This window comes from Musca domestica, unplaced genomic scaffold, assembly GCF_030504385.1.
Source record: "Musca domestica strain aabys unplaced genomic scaffold, Musca_domestica.polishedcontigs.V.1.1 20, whole genome shotgun sequence".
NCBI classification, from domain to species: Eukaryota; Metazoa; Arthropoda; class Insecta; order Diptera; family Muscidae; genus Musca; species Musca domestica.
Window position 1 is genome coordinate 4,446,167 of NW_026712250.1, and position 17,638 is coordinate 4,463,804.

A 17,638-nucleotide genomic window follows, 5' to 3' on the forward strand; every position below is an offset into this window, starting at 1 on the left:
AATACGAAGATATGCAAATACCGCAGGTGAAATTATTTGCGATCACTGGTAAAAATGATTCATTCTCCTAAAATTGCTTTAAAATTCATAAAAAGAGAATAGGCGGCGTATGATTATTTTCAATGTATTGGACAGGGTGGCGTATAATTACCAACATCCTAAGTTCTTTTGGGGCGTATGACTAACGTCAATAATACTTTTTGTTTTCGAAATTATATTTTTCTTTCATACCTCTTCAATACCTATTTGTTGGGTTAAAAAAAATTAATCATACTTAGGCTGTTGGTACTCGGAAATATTAAAAAAATGTAAAATTTATAATCCAAAAAAAATCTTAAAAATCCCAGAATCGTAAGGCCGTGTCCTCTATAAAAATTCGTGGGACAAAGTCCAGATTTGTTAGGCAGAGGTCCTTAAAAAGTTATTTATTTTGGGTTCGTTGGTCATTTGATTTTTGAAAAAAGACCTTAAAAATCCTGCAAGGAATTCACTAAAGTAAAATGGTCTTTTGTCTCTTGATCCTTTCATCCGAAAAACAAATCATTAAAAATGTGAACTTTTTGATATATTATTCTTTTTTTTTTTAAGCCATTGAAAAGCGTCCGCAAAAGGTCCATACTTCGTTCTTAAAACAGCATCTTGAAAGGATCTTCAAAAATCTAAGTTTCATCTTAAAAACATTTCCTTAAAATGTCCAAATTTTGACTGGAAAGCATGTCTTAAAAAATCGTTTCGTCCTTAAAACAACTCAAAAAAACTCAATAAATGTTTGCCGTAAAAAAATGAAAGATATCAGTTTCGTCCTGAAAAAAATCTTGGATGTCCACGTTTAATCCTGAAAATAAGTCTTAAAATATCCATGATTCATAAAAATCTATTTTTCGTCCTCTAAATCTGTCTTTAAAAAGTCCTATTTTCGTTCTATAAACTAGTCCTTAAAACCACATATTTCCGTAAAAGGCCACGTTTCGCCGTCAAAACAAACAATCAAAACAAACAAGCATAAACAACCCAGTATTCGTCCAGGAAACCAGTTCCAAAATTCGTTCTGGAAACCAGTCCCAATATTTGTCCTGGAAACCAGTCCTTAAAAATTTCCCGTATCGTTCCGAAAATAATTCCCTCGGGCTGAAGAGGAGTCCTTAAAACATCCATGTTTCATCCTGAAAATAAGTTCTGAAACAAATCCATGTTTCGGTACAAAAACAAGTCCTTAAAATATCCGTTTTCATCCCAAAATCAGTTCCCTAAAAATTTACGATTCGTCCTAAAAATTGGTGTACAAAGAAATCTCCTAGATTTCTAGGTTACGTCCTGACAACAAATCCTGAAAGAATCCACCAAAGAGAAGTATTTAAAAGATCCACAATTCGCTCTTCAAATGTTTTCATAAGAAAATTTAGGTTTCATCCTGGAAACAAGCTCTTAAAAGTTCCACATAAAACCGATCCGCTTAGTCCTAGAAAAAAGTCCAATTTTTGTCCTGAAAAGCAGTCTTTAAAAAGTCCACTTCTCGCCCTGAAACAAGTCCTTAAAAAGTCCACGTTTCGTCCAGAAAAGAAGTACCTAAAAAGTCCACGTTTCATCCTGAAAATAAGTCTTCAAAAAGTCCACATTTCGTCCTGAAAACGAGTCCTTAAAAGGTCTAGGTCTCGTCCTGAAGACAAGTCCTTAAAATTTTCACATTTCGTCCCTAAGACACCTTCTTACAAAGTTCAAGTAGCGGCCATAAAATCAATCCGCTTTGTTCTAGAAAAAAGTCCTAAAAAGTCCACTTCTCGTCCTGAAAAGGAGTCCTTAAAAAGTCCACTTATCGTCCTGAAAACGAAAATTCCACGTTTCGTCCTGAATCAACATTTCGTCAAAGGAAAAATACACAATTCTCTTTGGGCCTTCACACGTGGAAAAAGTCTGTAAAAAATTGATAATTTATGACCTATAAGTCAGTTAAAAATCCACTATTGGAAGAGGTATCTTTAAGACCTTGGAAAATGCCTTTAAAAATCCCTAATAAAATTATTTTAGAAATCCCTCGGAAAATCCCTAAGAAATCCTCCTTATTTTTTTTATTGTTCCCTGGCAATAAATTCTTTGGAAAAATCATTAAAACTTAGTCCTTGAAAATAAATCCTTAAAAGTCCACGTTTGGTTCTTGGAAAAATTATTTTAAATATCCATGTTATGGTCTTGAGAAAACTCATTTCAAAAAAAAAATCATTAGGCTTTTTATCCTTTAACCCATCTTTGTCCTTGAAAAATTCAGTTGATGATCCTTTAGAAATTTCCCTTTAGAATTCCACGTGTGCTGGCATTTAGTACTTGGAAAAAATCTACTAAAGGTCACAAGCGAAGTCCTTGAAAAATTCCTTTAAAAATTCCCCTTTGTTGGCCGGTCGATCTCTGGAAGAAATTCTAGTTTGATCTCTGGAAAAAATCAATCGTTTGATCCCTAAAAAAAATTCCTTAAATCAAAAATTTCGTTAAAAATGCTCTTTTGGTCCATGGAAAAATTTCCTTAGAAATTCACGTTTGTTGGTCGGTCAATCTTTGAAAGAAATTCTCGATTGATCTCTAGAAATTTTTTTTAAAGTTCTTGTTTTGTCCCTGGAAAAAATCCTTTTAAAATCCACGTCAGTTGACCGGTGAGTCCTTGAAAAGAATCTTTTGAGAAACCTCATTTTGTCCTTAAAAAAATTCCTTAAAAGTCCTCGGTTGGAAATTTTTTTCTTTAAAAATCCTCATTTGGTCTTTGGAAAATTTCCTTAAAAAATTAAAAATGGTCAATTCTTTATTTTTCGAATACTTCAATTAAAATCCTCATTTGATCCTTAGAAAAATTCCAATAAAAATCCATGCTTTTGGTCTTTGTAATATTGAAAAGAATCCTATAAAAATCATCGACAAGTCCCTGGGAAAATTTCCTTTAAAAATCCATGCTTTTGGTCTTGGAACCTCGTTTGGTTCTTGGAAAAATTCCTTTGAAAATCCTCTTTTGGTCTTTGGAAAATTTTCTAAAAAAAATTAATTTTTGGTCTTGGAAATTTCCTTTAAAAATCCTCGTTTGGCCTTTTCAAAATTTCCTTATAAAGCCTTAAAAAGTCCACTTTTGATCGTGGGAAGAAAAGATCTCGTTTGGTCCTTGGAAAAATTCCTTAAAAATTTAAAAAAGGCCAATTTTTATTCTTCGAATACTTCAAATTAAAAATCCTTGTTTGATCCTTAGAAAAATTCCAATAAAAATCCATGTTTTTGGTCTTTGTATCATTGGAGAAAATCCTATAAAAATCCACGATAAGTCTTGGGAAATTTCCTTTAAAAATTCACGTTTTTTTGCAATTTGGGTTACTGGAAAAATTCCTATAAAAATCCTCATTCGGTCCCTGGAAAAAATCCTTTAAAAATTCACGTTTGGTCCTTTGAAAACTTCTTTAAAAAATTACATTTTTTGCTATTGGGGTAATTGGAAATATCCTATAAAAAATCCCTATTTTGTCCCTTGAAAAATTCCTTCAAAAGGTCCACTTTTGGTCCTTTGAAAAATAATTTAAAAATCCACGTTTCGTCGTTAAAAAAAATCCTTTAAAAATCTAATTTGGCTTACAGGCAAGTCCTTGGAAAAAATCAGTGAAAAACCCAAGGTTTTTGGCAAAATGAATGCTTGGCGAGATTAAAAAAAAAATAAGATTTTGGCTCATTGGTACTTGAAAAACATCCTTTAAACAAATTCCTTTAAATATACTCGACTATTTCTTGGAAAAAATCGTTTAAATATCCCCGTTTCTTGTCCGATTTTTCCGTGGTAAAAATGACTTAAAAAATCATAGAATTTGGTCTTTTGGGAAAAATATTTTTCCTTCTCCTCCATTTTCCATTTGTTTTTCTTTCCCGTTCTTGAATTTTCCCAAGTTTATTAACCCTAAATATCTGCTCTCTCCAATGGTGAAGACCCCAACCCCAGATCCTCACAAGCAAGACCCAGAAATGTCGTGCACACTTTCTCCCACAAAACATTAAATTTTTTTCTTCTCCTCCAAAGACTTCATTCCAGTCCCTGTTCCCCCCCATGTAGTTATAAATAACTATGCCATCATAACAACAACAACAACAATTTATTAAAAAAAGAAAACTCTCAGTATAATTATATTTCCATTTTTGGTTTGTAATTTATAGACATTTATTTGTTGACTACCAATTCATATCGGGTCAAGAGTATTTCGATCGATATTGGCTGAATCAAAAAAATAACAACAACATATATTTCTACGTGGCCTTCCAGGGTCATTAGGCAAATTGTTGGTATTTTTTTTTTTTTTCATTCTCTAGTTAATGACATTTAACATTGTTGTGGTACCCTGCGCTAATTTTTGTTGTTGCTCTGTCATACATTTACTTTGGCTTTATTTATTTAGTGGCGCCCACCTTTATTTGGTTTTTCTGGTTTAATGACCGGCCGACCGACCGACCGACGAAACGACCATTCGGCCATTTGATTGTATGGCAATGCAAAGTAATTAGTTGTGGTTCCCTTCCAATGGCAACAAAATCAATTTATCATATTCCGGCGTTGGGCTGTAGGGTTGAGGGAGATGGAGATTATTTTTATGGAAAATAATTACAAGTTGTTTTCGGAAAATGGGGTTAAATGCATTCATAGAACCTGTGGCGTATGATTGCTATTTTATTTGAAGACCTGGTGGCGTATAATTATTAATAATATCAATATTATTGTGGTATAGGGGGCGTATGATGTTTGTTAGCAAGTATACGCAATGAAAAAATCTACTGAAATTTTTAGATAGGAAGGAAGGGTAGGAAGATTCTAATTGGAATTTTAAAAAAAAACGAATAATGGTTCACAATTCGTAGCTAAGAAAAATGTATTTTCTAAAAATATTCTCTAAACTTCCTTTAAATATTTCAGCTAGCTTAAGTTTTGTTAATTTCTTTTATTTTCCCATGAGTCCTTTAAAAATATTTTTTGAGCCCAAATATATCTTCAATTTTTTTTTTATTTTTTTTTTTTTTTGATTTCCTCGAAAGATCCCTAAACTATCTTTTTACGTTTATTTATTCAAGAGTCCTGCAGAAATATTTTTGACCGCTTAGTCCTTATAAAAAGAGTCCTTTAAAAATCTAAGATTGTTGACCGCCAAGTCTTTGAAAATTTTTCTATAAAAATCCACGATTGTTGACCGAAAAGTCCTTTAAAAATCTACGATTTTTGACCGAAAAGTCCTTTAAAAATCTATGATGGTTGACCGAAAAGTCCTTGAAAAAAATTCCTATAAAAATCCACGATTGTTGACCGAAAAGTCCTTTAAAAATCTACGATTTTTGACCGGAAAGTCCTTGAAAATTTTTCTATAAAAATCCACGATTGTTGACCGCAAAGTCTTTGGCAAAATTCCTTTATAAATCCACGATTGTTGACCGAAAATTCCTTGAAAATTTTCTTTAAAAATCCACGATTGTTGACCGCAAAATCCTTGGCAAAATTCCTTTAAAAATTTACGATTGTTGACCACAAAGTCCTTGAAAAAATTCCTATAAAAATCCACGATTGTTGACCGAGAGTCCTTTAAAAATCCGCGATTGTTGACCGAAAAGTCCTTGAAAAAATTCCTAAAAAAAGCTACGATTGTTGACCGCAAAGTCCGTGGCAAAATTCCTTTAAAAATCCACGATTGTTGACCGGAAAAATTCATTTAAAAATCCAGGATTGTTGACCGCAAAGTCCTTTGTTAAATTCCTTTAAAAATGTATGTTTTTGACCAACAAATCCTTGGAAAAAATTCTTTGAAATTCCGCATTTGCTGACCGCTAAGTCCCTATAAGAAATTCTTTTTTAAATCCACTTTTGTTGACAGCTAAGTTTTATGGGAAATTTCCAAAAACTCCTTTTAAAAAATTCCTTTAAACATCCACGATTGTTGACCACTAAGTCCTTGGAAAAATTCCTTTAAAAATAAACGATCGTTAACCGCTAAGTTCTTGAAAAAAAATCCTCTAAAAACCAAGTTTTTGACCAGCAAATCCTTGGAAAATTTTTCCTTAAAAATCCACAGAATTACCGGCCAATTCTTTGGAAGAAAATCCCCTTTTGACATTTTTTAATCACGTTTGTGGTTCGGAAGGTGCTGAAAAGTCATTTGCTTTAATTTTTTTCTATTCCACCAAAAAATATTTGGCGTATGATTAGATTTGGTCTGGGTGGCGTATGATGATTGCCAATACTTATACGCCATGGTATGCGAGGAGTGATTTTGGTTTAAAAATCATTAAGAATCTTTATTTTAAGTCTCACATGAACCTATCCTTATAACCCCTCATCCATAACACACAAATCGATGTTAAAATTTCTCCAGAGACTCCATGTAAGTAGGGCTAAAAGTTACAGAGGAATTTTCTCTAAAAAATCTAAAATCATAATGAAATTTTCCTGAAAACATCTCCGTTCAGTATGTCACTAAAAATCTACGAACTGTCTATAAAAACTGATAATCTACAGGACTTAAAGTTACGGATATAATGTTTTCATAAAATATATATTCTTTACGAACTTCTAGTCTTTAGACCCACAAATTTTTCCAAGAGGTTATATATTCAAGGTCCTGATAGTCATGGAGAATGTGTCCTTTAAGTCTCCACAAAATGGCAAAGGAAACCCCACCTAAATTGAATTAACTAATTTCCTCAAACTCTTTTCCTTCTTGACCTAAAGGCCATTCTTAACTTGTTTCTTTACCTTTCTGTAAAGATTCTGAATAAAAATATCCTGAAGCTTATCATTTCATTTTTTTACGTTTTCAAAAACCTTCACTTTTTTAAAATAATACCGTATGAGTACAAAACATGAATTTTCCTAAGTGTGGCGTATGATGACCGTCAATACTTATACGCCATGAGGTACAGAAAACCTATTATTTAATTTGCTAATGATTACAAAAATACATTTTCGTGGGAAAAATCAAAAAATGGGGAGTATGATGAGTCAAAATATATCTTTCCTGGGGATGGCGTATGGTAAACGTCAATACTTTTACGCCATGGTGTACAGAAAGTTATTCTCTTTTTTCTGTTTTCATTGCATTTTTTTCAAGTCAAAATATACAGCAGCTCATGATTTTATTTTCCTAAGGTTTCAAAATTCGGAAAAAATATAAAAAATTGGGGCGTATGATTATTTAAAATACATTTTGACTAGGGTTGGCGTATGATGACCGTCAATACTTCCACGCCACGGTGTACCAAAAGTAATTCCGTGTTTTCTACTTCCATTGTTATTTTTTTAAGTCAAAATATCCAGAAGCTTATGATTTAATTTTCCGAAGGTTTAAAAAAAATCTATCTTCTCAGAACAAATAAAAAAATATTAAGGCGTATGATTATTTTAAATATATGTTTGTCCGGGGGTGTCGTATGATGACCCTCTATACTTGTACGCCGAGGTGTACAGAGAATAATTCCCCTTTTTTCTGTTTTCCATGTAATTTTTTCAAGTCAAAATATACAGAAGCTTTAATTTTTCGAACGTTCAAAAATCTGACTTCACAAAAAATAAATAAATAAAAAATTGAACATATAATTATTTTAAATACATTTTGTTTGAGGGTGGCGTATGATGGCCGTCACTACTTATACGCCGATGTGTACAGAGAGTAATTCCCCATTTTTTGTTTTCCATGTAATTTTTTCAAGTCAAAAAATGCAGAAGTTTATTATTAAATTTTTGGAAGGTTCAAAAATCTGACTTCACAAAAAAAAAAAAAAAAATAAATAAAAAAGTGAACATATAATTATTTTAAATCATTTGTTTGAGGGTGGCGTATGATGACCGTTAATACTTATACACAGAGGTGTACAGAGAGTAATCCCCCTTTTTTCTGTTGTCCATGTAATTTTTTCAAGTCAAAATATCCAGGAGCTTAATATTTAATTTTTTGAAGGGTTAAAAAAATCTATCTTCTCGCGAAAAAAAAATTTGGGGGCATATGATTATATAAAATACATTTTGCCTGGGGTGGCGTATGATGACCGTCAATACTTATACGAGAGTAATTCCGCATTTTTCTGGTTGCCTTGTTATTTTTTCAAGTAATTTTCCATTAAGAGGAAAATTTATTTCTCCCTTTCTGAAATTCATGGAAATTGTGTACCAACAAAATTATAAAAAACAAAACCAAAGAAAAATTGTGTTCAACATCTAATCTAGGGTGAGAACTATTCTACAACTAAAAATCGTTTTTTTTTTCTTTTCTTTTGTGTTTTTCATATCAGTTTTCTTGTGATTTTCTTTTTGTATTTTTCTTTTGTTTTTGTTTTAGTAACACTTACTTTAGGTTAAAGAAATCCTCAAATATTACCACACACAAAAAATAGATATATATGCACACACAAATGTTTCTAAAATGAATTATATGTATGTCACATATAGAGGGCGCTCGCGTGAGAGAGAGGGAGAGACCGAGAGATAGGCGTCTCTTCGTTGGTGCAAAAAAAATTATATATGAACATATGATTGTCAAATCAAATTAATCCTTGTGGCTGAGCATGTGACACCAGAACAAAAAAAAAGGATTCAATGAAAACTTAACTGTGTCGCGGAGAGAGAGAGAGAGGCGGGGAGGAAAGGAGATGAAGTGAATGAAATGATTGCAGGGAGGCAAGATTTGAATACATCTTCCCCCATTAATTTTTCCTTAGGAAAAATCATGAAAATGTGAAAAAATGGAGGAGGGGTAGCAAGGACCTCTTACTAAAGGATTCATGATTTTTTCTCCTCCACCTCCCCATGAATTACGTGACATATGTTCCATACATGAGTTAAGTTTTCATTTTATGTTGTTGTTTTTTTTTTTTTTTTTTTCTTCTCCTTTTATTTTGAGTCCTCAGCATATTTTTTCTTAGGCAACCGCAGGTTGTCATAGGGAAGGAGTTTATCCTTCCCCTCTTATCCTCTCAGTGTTCACATGTCAGCAGAAGAAAAAAAAAAATAATCATCAGACATCTGCATAGTATGGTCAAAAGAAAACTCGGAAAACCCCCGGAATCAAAATTCTCTAGCAACAACACAATAGCCAAACAAACAAAAATTAAACAACAAAACGAGAATTATTTTCAATATTCGAGAAAAAAAAAAACAAAAAAAAAATAAATTCCAATAACAATTTGCATTGAACTCCCTTTTTTGCAAATCGGAAATTTTCGTGACAGTATTGGTGCCCCCATAAGTGAAAATACAACAACTACAACATCTAGAATTTATGCTTAGAAGGACATTTTACTTTTCTTATGGCGAAAATTGTGTAAGGAGTGAAGGCGTAACTACTTGGCAGTGATGATGAGTGGTTGGGGGGGATCATTGTACTCTAGAGGTCCCTTTCTTGTGGTCTTGTCATTGTGTGGGTGGGTGTATGTTCTGGTAATTCAAATTAAAAAAAAAACTTAACTCAAAAAATAATATTTAATAATTCGAAAATGATTTTCTCTTTTTGTGTGTTGGGGAAGCACTAAACAACACATATGATACGAAGTAATACACGCACACACATATATACGGAAAACATCAAAAAATACACAAACACATATATGAACCTAACTAAAGCAAATATCGTTTAATATATATTCTTGAACCGCAACGTTGTCCTAAATTTGCTGGTTTCTTTTTTTTTTTTTGCTCTTCGACACATAACAAATATTAAATGAATTATTAAAGAGCTCAAAGGAGCATAGAGAAATTGAGAGGGAGTGAGAGAGTTAGAGGGAAAATAACTGGGTTATAACCTCTCTCCTATAGAGGCAATATCCAAATGAGGCCATTAAAATGGAAAAAGGGCTTCGTTGAGGTGGAGTGAATTACTCGGATAACGTAGATAAATTTTCTAATTTTTTTTTAAATTTTTGGATAATTTAGATAATAATCCACAATATTGGGATAATGTGGATATATCCTTTTATTTAAATAACGTAAAAAATTAAAAAAACTTTATCTTTATTTGGAACTCGTAGATAAGATCCCTTTACTGTCTAGATAAATTGAAAATTTATCTACATAATTTAGAACTCGTGGACAAATAATCTTTATTGTTAAGATAGGGTGGATAATTTATCTGTATTGTCTGATGTCTTAAAAAAGTTATCTAACTTGTTTAGATAACGTGCAATCTACATTGCCTAGATGAGGTCGGTAATGTATCTACATTGTCAGGATCTTTTGAATAAGTTTTCTATTTTATCTAGATAACATAGATAAGTTATCTACATTGTCTGGATCTCTTGGGCAAGTTATATACATTATCTAGATAACGTTGTCTAGAAAAATTGGACAAGTTATCTACATTATCTGGAAAATGTTGATAATTTATCTAAAGATAAGTTATCTACATTGTCTGGATAAGATGGATAAGTTATCTACCTTATCTGGATAATGTGGATAAGTTATCTACATCGTCTACATGAGGTAGATAATTTATCTACATAATCTGGATAACGTGGATACGTTATCTAGATTATCTACAAAATGTATATAAGTTATCTCCATTATCTGGATAATGTGGATAGTTATCTACATTGTCTGGATAGGTAGATAAGTTATCTACATCGTCCAAATGGGTTAGATAATTTATCTACATTGTGTGGATAACGTGGATACGTTAACTAGATTATCTAGACAATGTGGATAATTTATCTACATTATTGATTAACGTGGAAAAGTTATCTACATTGTCAGGTTCCATTAGATAAATTATCTACATTACCTAGATAATGTGGATAAGTCATTTACATTGCCTGGAAAATGTGGATAAGTTATCTACATATCTCGATAATGTGGATATGTTATCTGTTTTGTCTGGACACTGAGGATAAGTTATCTACATCGTCTAAATGAAATAGATAATTTATCTACAAAGGTCTGGATAACGTGAAAACGTATCTGTATTATCTAGGTGACATGGATAAGTTATCTACATTATCTGGATAATGTGGAATAAGTTATCTGAACCTGTCAGGATCACGTGAATAAGTTATCTAAATATCTAGATAACGTAAATAAGTATCTACAAAGTCTGGATAACGTGGATACGTTATCTACATTATCTGGATAACGTAGATAAGTTATCTGAATTGTCCGGGATAACATTAATAAGTATCTACATTATCTGGATAACGTGGATAAGTTATCTACATTGTCAGGATCTATTTTAAAAAGTTATCTACATTATCTAGATAACGTGGATAAGTTATCTACATTTTCTGGATAACGTAAATAAGTTATCTACATTATCTAGATAACGTGGATAAGTATCTACATTCTCAGGATCTATTTTAAAAGTTGTCTACATTATCTAAATGAAGTGGATAAGTATCTACATGTCTGGATAACGTAGATAAGTTTCTACATTATCTAGATAACGTGGATAAGTTATCTACATTGTCAGGATCTATTTTAAAGTTATCTACATTATCTAGATAACGTGGATAATATTTACATTGTCTGGATAACGTAGATAAGTCTACATTATCTAGATAACGTGAATAAGTTATCTACATTATCTAGATAACGTGGATAAGTTATCTACATTGTCTGGATAACGTAGATAAGTTTCTAAATTATCTAGATAACGTGGATAAGTATCTACATTATCAGGATCTATTTAAAAGTTATCTACACTATCTAGATAACGTGGATAAGTTATCTACATTATCTAGATAACGTAGATAAGTTATCTACATTATCTAGAGAATGTGGATAAGTTATCTACATTCTCAGATATTTTAAAAGTTGTCTACATTATCTAAATGAAGTGGATAAGTATCTACATTGTCTGGATAACGTAGATAAGTTCTACATTATCTAGATAACGTGGATAAGTTATCTACATTGTCAGGATCTATTTAAAATTTATCTACATTATCTAAATAACGTGGATAACTTATCTACATTTTTGGATAAAATATTAGGTTGAAAAGTTTTTTGGATAACGCGGATAAGTCATTTACGTTATTGGATAACGTGGATAAGTATTAATGATATGAGGATAAAGTGGATAAGTCGTTTCGATATTCAAAAATTTGATAAGATAATTTCGTTGTTTGGATAACGCGGGAAGTTTTTTACGTCATTTGGATAACTTGGATAAGTTATCTACGTCTTGAATAACGTGGATAAGTCATTTACGTCATTGGATAACTTGCGTCATTTGGGTAACTCGGATAAGTTATCTACGACATTGGATAACTTGGATAAATATCTACGACATATGGATAACTTGGATAATTATATTACGTCATTTGGGTAACTGGGATAAGTTATTGAACAACTTTGATAAATAAATTTCGTCATTTGGATAACGCGGATAGTTATCTACACCATTTGGATAACGTGGATAAGTCATTTGGATAATGCGGATAAGTTTTTTAAGTCATTTGAATACCTTGGATATGTTAATTATCTCATTTGGATAACGCGGATAAGTTATTTACGTCATCTGGATAACTTGGATAAGTTAATGACGTCATTTGGATAACGTGGATAAGTCATTTACGTTCTTGGATAGCTCGGATAAGCATTTACGTCATTTGGGTAACTCGGATATGTTATCTACGTCATTTGGATAACTTGGATACGACATTTGAATAACTTGGGTAATTTAATTACGTCGTTTGGATAACCGGATAAGTTTTAAGTTATTTGGATATCTTGGATAAATTAATTCGTCATTTGGATAACGTGGATAAGTGATTTACATCATTTTGATGACGCGGATAATTATTTACATCATTTGGATCATTTGGTTTACGTCATTTGGAAAACTTGAATAATTTAAATTCGTCGTTTGGATAACGCGAATAAGTTATCTACGTCATTGGATAACGTGGATAACTTTTAACATTTTTTCGAAACGTGGATAAGTTATCTACAACATTTGGATAACTTGAATAAATTATCTGCGTCATTTGGAAAACGTGGATAAGTCATTACGTTATTTGATAACGCGGATAATTATTTACGTTATTCGAATAATGTAGACAAGTTATTGCGTCAGTTGGATAAAGCGGATAAGTTATCTACGTCATTTGGAAAACTTGAATAATTTAAATTAGTCGTTTGGATAACGCGGATAAGTTATCTGCGTCATTGGATAACTTGGATAAGTTGTCTGAGTCCTTTGGATAAGTTATCTACGTCATTTGGATAACACGGATAAGTTTTCTGAGTCATTTGGATAAGTAAATTTCGTCATTGGATAACGCGAATAACTATAATCATTTTTTCGATAACGTGGATAATTTATCTACAACATTTGTATCTGCGTCATTTGATCATTACGTTATTTGGATAATGGATGAATTATTTGCGGCACAAACTTGGCGTAGTAAAGCTATCTACGTTATAAAATACTGTAAAATATTATCTGCGTATCTGACCAGCATAGATAAATTATCTGATCTCAAGGAGATTGTATCTGTTATCTGAAAAAAACATATATCATCCAAATTCATTATCTAAATGCTGTATATAAATATCTACGTTACCTTAGTAACGTAGATGTCTCCTCTGCATTATCAAACAACGTAGATAATTAAAAATTTTATCTGAATGGGATACATATTTTTCCTTTCAGATTTTTAGATAATTTATCTAGGTATCGTTTAGATAAGGCCTAGATAAATTATCTAAAAAATCTGGGTTGATTAGGTAAAGTATCCACGTTATGTGTTTATGGCAGGTGAATATAACTACATTATTTAAACAATCCCAGATAACTATGTATGTTATCTGGCTCTTCCATATAACACACCTGTGTTATGTGACTACTATAGATAATGTAGATAAGTTATCTGACTAAAGAATACTTTTTTATCTTTTAATTTTTGATCTGTTTAGGTCTCATATATGTCATATAATACCCTGCCTTAATTTAAGGACCGCATACTGTAATCTTAACAATTTCGCTTTATTGACAGCGTTTTCTTCTTTTTCCTCTCCCAAAAAAAAGGATAATAATTTTTCCCTCCATTTTTTTTTTTTTTTTTGGTGTTGAAAAAAACAGCCCGAACCTCTATAAATTTCATCAAAATTCACATGTATGGCCGTACAAAATTTTCATTTATTATTCCGACTAGTCCAGGCTTTATGGCGGTGCTTAGTTTTTTTTTGGCTTTATTGTCCAACATACGGTTGGGCACAAATGCACAAATACATACACACACTCACACACAGGCACAGAACCAGTTGGGTTACATAAAAATTCATTCATACATTTATTGGACTTTATGTTTTACACGGCGCGTAAAAGTGGTAGTAAAAATGTTAGAGCGATATTCTGTATGGCATATGTAGGTACATATGTAGAGTATATACATACATATACATATGTAAATGCTATGTTGTTTATATAAAACAAATATAAGTATACATGAAAATAAGTATTGCAAATATTCAACACAATCACACATTTTACACACACACATACACGGGAAAACTGCAAACATCGTTAAGTGGTGTAAGGACGAGAATAGTAAGGATGTGAAACACAAAACTAACAGCAAACATACACCACACAACCTATTCATATAAATGTATATGTATGTGTGTGTGTGGTTGTGTGTTTTTTGCTTAAAAAGTCTGCATGTTGCTCGAAACCATCATCTTGACGAGAAAAGCAATTCTGACTAAACTAACTTCATGTCCGTAATTGTATGGCGTGCAGAAAGGACAAACAAGGACATGTGAGGATATAATGCTGTGCATTTCCCCCCTTACCGAAAAAAACACACACACACCCAGAGAGTTATTGTGAGTCATTCATGGCAATTGCCCCATAAAACATTTTTGTTATATTACTCGAGGATATGTTGAGAGTGCCGGAGTCCTGTAACTACACCAGGATAATGGGAACAACAACCTTGGCCATTGTTTAAATTGCTGTGCAGATGACTGCATTTGCGGATAGGGATAACGGATGATGTCCGTCAGTGGTTTGGGGGGGGGGGGGGGATAATGAGAGCAGTGACTCGACTACTCGCGGCAAGGAAGGAAAACTCTCAAGAGAGAAAGGTGAGAGAGAGAGGGAAGAAAAACATGGGTGTTTTTAGATAACAACTTCATTGAAATCATTAAGATAACGTTATCCAAAAGCATAGATTAGATAAATTATCTACGTGCTCTAAACCGAGTAGGTAACACTAGATCAATTATCTGAGTTATCTGAACAAAGTAGATAACATTAGAAAAATTATAAACGATATCAAAATTAAGTAGATACATTAGATAAGTTAAAATAGCGCTAAAGAAATTAACAATAAATGCGAATATAACATTAGATAAATTATCCGGTTATCTAAACAGGAAAAAAAAATAGTTATCCACTTTTCCAAGCAAATAAATTATCTAAATCCGAAAGAAATTTTTAAAATTATACAAGTTATTTAATAGTTGTTAAACGTCATAGATAAATTATCTGCGTTATCTAAGCAGGATAAAAAGTAATGGAATTATCCACGTTATTTAAGCAAGGTGAAAAGACATAGATAATTTATCCTCATTATCTAAGCAGAATATAAAAGCATAGATGATCTATCTACATTATCTAGCTATTGCAGAACTTCAAAGATAATTATCCACGTTATCTAAATTGGAAAGAATTTATAGAAAAGCAATTACTCTAAACTCAAGTTAACATCGTAGATAAATAATCCATGTTATCCAAATAAGTAGAAAATATAGAGATAATTTATCCACTTTATCCCAACAATGTAAATTTTATCCACATTATCCAAATGTTGCAGATAAAATTTTCAAGTCAATACATAATTTAGATAGCGTATCCGCGTTATCCAAATAATGTAGATAATTATCCACGTATACAAATAATGTAGATAACTTATCCACGTTATCCAAATAACGTAGATAACTTATCCGCATCATCCAAATAAATAGATAACTTATCCACGTTATCCAAATAATGTAGATAAATTATCCAATTGATGTAGATAACTTATCTAGGTTATCCAAATAATGTAGATAACTTATCCTCGTTATCCAATAGAGTAGATAATTTATCCACGTTATCCCAATAGTGTAGATAACTTTCCAATTGATGTAGATAATATCTATGTTATCCAAATAATGTAGATAACTTATCCATGTTATCCGAATAATGTAGATAACTTATCCAAATGATGTAGATAACTATCCACGTTATCCAAATAACGTAGAACTTATCCACGTTATCCAAATAAAGTAGATAACTTATCCACGTTATCCAAATAGTGTAGATAAATATCCACGTTATCCAAAAGTGTAGATAACTTATCCAATTGATGTACGTAACTTTTCCACGTTATCCATATGGGGTAGATAACTTATCCACGTTAAAAAAATAGTGTAGATAACTTATCCAATTGATGTAGATAACTTATCTAAGTTATACAAATAGTTGAGATAACTTATCCACGTTATTCAAATAGTGTAGATAACTTATACAATTGATGTAGATAACTTATCCACGTTATCCAAATAGTGTAGATAAATTATCCACGTATCCAAATAGTGTAGAACTTATCCACGTTATCCAAATAATGTAGATAACTTATCCACGTTATCCAAATAGTGTAGATAACTTATCCACGTTATCCAAATAGTGTAGATAAATTATCCACGTTATCCAAATAATGTAGATAACTTATCCACGTTATCCAAATAGTGTAGATAACTTATCCAATTGATGTAGATAACTTATCCACGTTATCCAAATAGTGTAGATAAATTATCCACGTTATCCTAATAATGTAGTAACGTTATCCAATAATGTAGATAATTTATCCAATATCCAATAATATAGCTGACTTATCCAATTGATTTAGATAACTTATCTAAGTTATCCAAATAGTGTAGATAACTTATCCATAAAAGTAGATAACTTATCCACGTTATCCAAATAGTGTAGATAACTTATCCAATTGATGTAGATAACTTATCCACGTTATCCAAAGTGTAGATAAATTATCCACGTTATCCTAATAATGTAGATAACGTTATCCAATATGTAGATAATTTATCCACATTATCCAAATAATATAGCTGATATCCAATTGATTTAGATAACTTATCTAAGTTATCCAAATAGTGTAGATAACTTATCCATAAAAGTAGATAACTTATCCACGTTATCCAAATGGTGTAGATAACTTATCCAATTGGTATAGATAACTTATCCACTTATCCAAATGGTGTAGATAACTTATCCACTTTATCCAAATGGTGTAGATAACTTATCCAATTGATGTAGATAACTTATCCACGTTATCCAAATAGTGTAGATAAATTATCCACGTTATCCTAATAATGTAGATAACTTATCCACGTTATCCAAATAGTGTAGATAACTTATCCAAATAATGTAGATAACTTATCCACGTTATCCAAATAGATAGATAACTTATCCAATTGATGTAGATAACTTATCACGTTATCCAAATAGTGTAGATAACTATCCACGCTATCCAAATGTTGTAGATAATTTATCCACCTTATCTAAAACATGGAGATAACTTATCGATTTATATAAATATGTAGATAACTTATCCATGTCATCCCGACTATGTAGAAACCTGTCTTCGTCCTTTTATAATC

At 31.6% G+C, this 17,638-nt stretch overlaps 1 protein-coding gene across 26 annotated transcripts in view; it reads right to left on the reverse strand.

Moving 5' to 3' along the window:
* The window catches only part of para-like (sodium channel protein para-like), a 198,301-nt gene that overhangs the window by 146,937 nt on the left and 33,726 nt on the right, over window positions 1–17,638 (reverse strand).